Source organism: Neoarius graeffei, chromosome 3, assembly GCF_027579695.1.
Source record: "Neoarius graeffei isolate fNeoGra1 chromosome 3, fNeoGra1.pri, whole genome shotgun sequence".
In the NCBI taxonomy this organism is placed as follows: Eukaryota; Metazoa; Chordata; class Actinopteri; order Siluriformes; family Ariidae; genus Neoarius; species Neoarius graeffei.
The window spans coordinates 50,838,944-50,846,484 of NC_083571.1; positions in this window are offsets into that span (position 1 = coordinate 50,838,944).

The window sequence follows — 7,541 nt, forward strand, 5'->3', positions numbered from 1 at the left end:
CACTGCACCACTGTGCCCCCTCTCATCTGACAGCATTACACAAGAGCAATGGAAGTAACATTTAATGGACAGTAATATTATTTAAAATAATATTATTTACAATTATATAGCTATTTATATTCTTTACATGAACAATAAATATGAACAGTTGAAAAGGTAACACTTCATTTCTATTTGAAATGAAATAGTTTGATCATTCAGTTCATCAGTAACCAGTAAAAAAGGTATCATTATACAGCCCCAATTCCAAAATAGTTGAATGTGAAGATTTGCAAATCACAGAAAGCCTATATTTCATTGAAAATAGTACAAAGACAACAGATGAAATGTTGAAACTGAGATTTTATTTTTTTTGGAAAAAAAATGCTCATTTTGAATTTAATGTCAGCAACATGCTTCAAAAAAGTTGGGACAGGGGCAAGTTTACCATTGTGTTGCATCACCTCTACTTTAAACAACACCATGTAAACACTTGGGAACTGAGGAGACCAAAGAGAAATGTTGTCCCATTCTTGGTTGGTTTGGCGTGGTCTTGCTGAAAGAAGAAAATTATTTTCCCTGAAAATCATTTTCCTTCCCTGAAAATGATTTTGTCTGGATTGCAGCATATTGCTCTGAAACGTGTATATATATCATTCAACATTAATGATGCCTTTCCAGATGTACAAGCTACCCATGTTATGTGCACTAATGCACCCTCATACCATCACAGATGCTGGCTTTTGAACTGTGCACTGATAACAAGCCGGATGGTCCTACTCCTCTGGTGAAAACATGAAAACATGGTGTCCATGATTTCTAAAAATCATTTCTATTTTTGGTTCGTCAGACCTTGGGACAATTTTTCACTTCATCTCAGTCCATCCATTATCTGTAGCTGCTTCTCCCATACAGGGTCGCAGGCAAGCTGGAGATTATCTCAGCTGACTATGGGCGAGAGGCAGGGTACACCCTGGACAAGTCATCACAGAACTGACACCTAGAGACACACAACCCTTCACACCTACAGTCAATTTAAAGCAACCAATTAGTCTAACCTGAATGTCTTTGGACTGTGGAGGAAACCAGAGCACCTGCAGGAAACCCACGCACACAACATGCAAACTCAATACGGAAAGGCCCACATCAGCCACTGGGCTCGAACCCAGGACCTTCTTTCTGTGAGATGACAGTGCTAACCACTACACCACCATACCACCCGCTTCACCTCAGTCCATCGTAGAAGAGAAAGTGGTAGTGTTTCTGGATATTGTTAATATATGGTTTCAACTTGCATTTGTGGATGCTGCAATGAACTGTTTTCACAGACGATGGTTTTCTGAAGTGTTTTCTCAAGGAGCCCATACAGTGATTTCCACAACAGACATGTTTCTGCTTTTAATGCAGGGTCACCTGAGGGCCTGAAGATCACAGTCATTCAATGTCAGTTTTCAGCCTTGTCTCTTGCATTTCTCCAGATTCTCTGAATCGTTTCATGCTATTATGTACCATAGATGATGTGATCCCCAAATTCTTTTCAATTTTACATTGAGGAACATTATGCTTAAATTGTTGCACTGTTTGCCCACACAGTCTTTCACAGAGCAGTGAACCCATCCCCATCTTTACTTCTGAAAGACTCAGCCTCTCTGGGATGCTCTTTTTATACCCAATCATGTAACTGACCTGTTGCCAATTAACGTTAACATTACACAACATTTTCAGTCTTTTGTTGCCCCTGTCCCAACTTTTCTGAAACATGTTGCTGATGTCAATTTCAAAATGAGCATATACAAATATTTTTTCAAAAAACATTCAAATTTCTCAGTTGCAACATTTGATATGTTGTCTTTGTACTATTTTCAATGAAATATAGGGTTTCCATGACTTGCAAATCTTCACATTCTGTTTTTATTGAGGTTTTATACAGTGTCCCAACTTTTTTGGAATTGGATATAGAATTTATTATTGTGCTACAAAATATGCTTTGGTTTGAACCAAACGATTTTCCCTGCAGATGAGAACACAGAGGAGGGGCTCTGAAATCAGTCTCATACTCACGAGAACCTCCAACATAAAAGGTAGATTAAAAAAAAAAACAATTCAAGAAAAATGGCACATATAAAGTGATCAGAGTAAACATGGCAACACAGCACTAACACGCCTGGCTTCCTGTCTGTGGCCTGGATGGTGTCAAGAGAGGCTTTACAAGTCACAATACAAATATATATAGCATATATTAAAAATATATATATACATAAAATGTTCATTTTGGTGGCACGGTGGCGTAGTGGTTAGCACAGTCGCCTCACAGCAAGAAGGTTTCGGGTTCAAACCCAGCAGCCGGCGAGGGCCTTTCTGTGTGGAGTTTACATGTTCTCCCCGTGTCTGCATGGGTTTCCTCTGGGTGCTCTAGTTTCCCCCACAATCCAAAGACATGCAGTTAAGTTGATGCGGGGCAGCCTTGGGCTGAGGTGCCCTTGAGCAAGATATCTGACCCCTGACTGCTCCCTGGGCGCTCTGGTGTGGCTGCCCACTGCTGTGTGTGTTTACTGCTTCAGATGGGTTAAATGCAGAGGATGAATTTCACTGTACTTGAAGTGTGCATGTGACGAATAAAAGTTTCTTCTTCTATACACGTGACTACACACACAATTACAGGCATTGCTGAGAAAAATACATTCATTTAAAAAATATATATATCTTGGAAGGATCTGGCACCCAATTCCAAATACAGATGCAAAGATGCATAGAGTAAAAATAGAGCAGGATGGGAAGAAAATAACAGCATGTGATGATGGATATTTTTGAGTAAGAATGCTTTCTAATGTCACCAGCTGGTGAAGTAGATGCCCACAGAGCCTAGCTCCCAATAACAGTACTCTCAAAATTATACAAATATTTTCTGCTTTGCAAATGTATCTTACAACTGGACTCAGAATCAGCTCCAGCAGGTCACTGATTAGGAGGAAAATGGCGTTGACTGAGATTCCACCTCCACTCTTATGATGTTGGTACAGAATACTGAAAGTCCAAAGCAGAGCTAGAAAATCCACACATGCACCAGTGATGAGGAAGATGGAATAATGGGTTATTTTTTTTCTGTGTTTTCATAAAAATAGCATGTGGGAAAATGATGGTAACAGTTGTGCATGGCTTGTTCTCTCTTCTGCTTCTTTATAAAGACATAAATGTGCTGTAATAAAGTATGGTATGTGTAAGAAATAAAGCATTTTGGAACACGCTGTTATAAATAATAAATACTTAATTGGTGAAGGAGACCAACGTGAAGTGAAGCTGATTACTTTTTAGAAAAATATGTTCAGAAGTGTTTCATTGCATTTACATCACAACAATGTCAATTATTACAACCTTAAATTTTGCTAAAGAATGGCATGTCTTATTTTTAGCTATTTTTAAGTTCCACTTAATGTTGTGGAAAGTCCACATGACTACATCCTGTACACTTCTGTTATCGTCGCTATATACAAACATTCCCTCAGCAGCCTCTGTTTTCTCCCTGGTTTTAAAGGAAAAGGCAACATTTGTACAAAATCACCACAAATAGATAGATAAATATATAAAGTAATTGATCATGGAATTTATAGAGAACGAACAGACCGCATAACAGTATCTTTTAACTTTTAATAATATGGGCTTGTGCTGAGCTCAGCGAAGATGCGTTCCGCCATATTGATCTACTGCGTGACGTCATGCGGCCCACCACTGAAAAGAACTCTTCAGTGCTTCATGGTAATAAGGTAAAAAACCAGTACAATCGCTTCTTCAAAGTTTCACCAAATGGTTTTATTTATGCAACTTAAAGCTCATAATACTGTATAACTTTGGTTGAGTAAAAACACGGAGCAAAAACATGGCTGAATCCTGAATGACTCCTATTTGGATTTGTCCTACCAAGCCTACTGCGCATGCGTGAAGCGGCTCGGCTCGGTTTTCCCTTTCGGGCGCTCTCGTTTTCTGTTAGAATTTGGTAAAGAAAAAAATATATATATTATTTACCAGCTTACCGGGTCCATGAACATAAATCTGACAGCTGACAAGGTTGGGATATAAACGAATTGAATACAAGCCACCCGCCGGGACTCCTAATCACAGTGATCTGCTTGTAAACACTGTTTTCATGGGCCCAGTGACGTCACAGATCAGAGGGAGGCGCATTAACGAAAGATTCTGATTGGTTTATAGTTGCCCACAATCTCAAAATGGCTGACTCCTCCAACTTCGACTCCTCTGTGTCAATTCATGATTTCAAAGATAAAAATATTTTTTCATGTTCGATATATAATGGAAATAATTAACGGAACTGATTACGTACATGTTTTTCTCCTAATACACACCTGGTTTTGTACAAAAGTTGCCTTTTCCTTTAAGTTAATAAAACAGAAAACACAGCTTATGCTCCAGAGAAATTGTAAAGCGGTCATTTTCTTTGTCCTGTCGATTTTCCCATGGTTACAAAGCTGAGACACTGAAAACTCCTTCCATGAATGTTAAATAAATGTCTCTTTTACCATATCAAAAATTACATTTTTCTTTCTTTAATGACAGAACTTTTGTAACCAATTTATCAACAGTTGTCAATTATTGAAGAATGTACGACATGCATGGCCCTGTGAAAGAGCTGCTACGATCGAAATGATAATGGATTAAAAAGAACACATTAATATCAACTGCTATTTGAATTATAGCCAGAACTATTGTCAGAGCTGCAATATTGAAAATTAATCAAAAATCTTTACCAATCAGATTTAAGAATTCAAAAGTCCAATGGTACCATAATTTTATGATTATACTTACATCGAGTTATATTTGTATTTGAGTTATAGTACTTACCAACACCACCACACCCAGAGGAAAATAACTGACTGAAAACCAAACTGCAGTCACACAATATGTTTACCTGTAAAATATAGCAAAACTATGACAACATATGGTACATATGGAATTGTGTGGTAAAGAAAGAAGCATTAAAACACAAAACATAGTTCATATTTTAAATACTTCAAAGTTGCCAGCATTTACCTTGATGATGCTTTGCACACTTGTGGCATTATCTTAACCAGCTTCATGAGGTATTCACCTGGAAACGCTTTTCAATTAACAGGTGCCTCATCAAAAGTTACTTAGTGCAGTTTCTTGCCTTTTTAATACATTTGAGACCATCAGATAGAAAATATTAAATAAAAAATAGTCAGTAGCCCTATTCGACAAATGTAGTTATCCATATATCAGTAAGCGCTCAACTAAGTAAAGAGGAATGCCAGTCCATCATTAGTTTAAGAAATTAAGTGTCTTTTTATTAATATAAAGAAAAAAAAACACTGAATTACATGCTGTGTACAAACTTTTTGGGAATTGAGCTTTTGGTTGGAATCCCCATGTTTTTAATGTTCCATTAGGGTAATTCTGTGCCAAATCACCAGAATGCTCCCTACTTGCCATGTCAGATTTGCTTCATATTTTTTTTTTATTTTGATGCCCTTGTAACTAATAATTACTGTGCAAAATTTTAGGCCAATATCTCCACTAGTTTTGGAGATATTAAGCCTTCAAAAAGGGGGCGTTGCCCCATATTTAGCATAAAAACAAGTGTTACAATCAAACATCCATAGTTTGATGGCTAATAAATTTTGAACTCTTCATAGTAAATGGTTCAAATTTGCACACATGATTATTTGATATGATAAGGCTATGTACACAGAAGGAGAGCTTTGTATGTGACATATTTGCAGATTTATGGCATGCCAAATATGGCTTCCTGGAATGCACATTTGTCCATGTGTAGCAGGGGCCCCTAGGTGGATACTAGGGGAACTCCAATTACCATTACACTCATACCAGGACACAGGTTCGGGTACTGAGATGACAGAGACTTGTTTCCATACACAATGAGAAATTTTATTAATACAAAAGCACGACAATAAACATAAAAAGCTGACGTCAGACTGATTTAAAACACACCACAAATAAAATCACTGCAAAGCTTTTCAATTGGCTATGGTCACACAGTAAGTCACAATTCATGCACACCCACATTTAGGGTGGGGAAAACAAACACAGTAAAGGACTTGTTAATTCACGCCAGAACAGAGGCAGAAGAGCAGGTGTATGGATCTTTTAAGTAGACTGGGCGTTGGTAACACACGTAAGCACTTGCACATAAACTCATTCAGACAGAACAAGACAAGCACACGCACCCACACAGGAGCAACTGAGGCACACCGGTGGGCGTCCAGCCGCCCCTCAATATGAATGCCAAGAATCCACCTCAGGCACACGTGCACAGACCCACACTCACCCTCACACAGCACGACAATTAGTCAGTCACACAGTGAAAACAATCACTACACACAGAAGAGGACCCACCACCTGAAGGACGCTGTCCCCACCACCGGCGCTCCGCTCCTGCGTATACAACAAAGACAAAAACACACAATTAATTATGGACGTCACACACCCACACACACACGCGGGTCCAAAAGACCCAAAACACAAAACAAAATAACAAAAAAATATAAACAGCAACACGAGACTCCACGGCAATAAGCCTCCTCTCTATGATGCAACCCAAAAATGACAAAATGACACGACCAAATAATAAAGCAAACAAAAAACCAAACAATGAGCAAGATGCCCTTAGCCCTGGCACTCAGCCAAGAGCTGTACTCCACAGTCACTTTACACACGCGCGCGCACACGGTCATTCACACAAAGTCTGAGAGCAGAGAATTCAAGCTGCAATAGCCAATAGTCCACGGTATTGGAGAGCAGAGACGTGGACACGTCAATGCAGTCGTAAACAACTGGCAAGGCAAAGCAAAGCAGCAGTTGTTCTAGCTGGCAAAGTCACTTCCTTGCGAGATGGTATCTGAATGACACTAGTTAATGCACGGAGCTCGTAGCAAGGTGCAGCATGCAAATCAAGTAACGATGCGATAATGCTGAGCAACAACTTGTGGATACAAGGAGCCCACGGCAAGATGTAACAGATGAGCCGAACGATGGTGCATTAACCAGCATAATCTGATGGGAGATGTAATAGCCGCAGTGCAGCAAAGAATTCTAAAAGAAAGATCGGAACCACGCCCTGAATTAGGGCTGTATACAACTATAATATCTTACCGGTGACACGATTGGCCGCCAAGGAAAAGCACAGAGCCAACCAGGAACCAGGAATCAGGTGATTGGCTGTCACAGAGCAATGCAAAAAGCCAACCAAAACCAAAGCAGAAAAGTTGAGGGGCCAATCATGATCAGCATGATCAAAGTAGCGAGAGAGAGAGAGAACCAACGGACATAAGGTAAACAAACTATATTCACCCAGTCCATCCTGCCACACATGGTAGCACTTTTGGCTCTCTATATCTCCAGATTTAATGACACCAGATGTCTGATTCTTTTTAATATATATATATGAGAGACATGTTATAGTACTATCAGGAAAACATGTTATACGTATCTGTGACAAATTATACTTGTCTCATATTATAGGCCCCTAAAAATGGAAAAAAGCTTGTCATGTCTGTATTTTGAATGCTTAT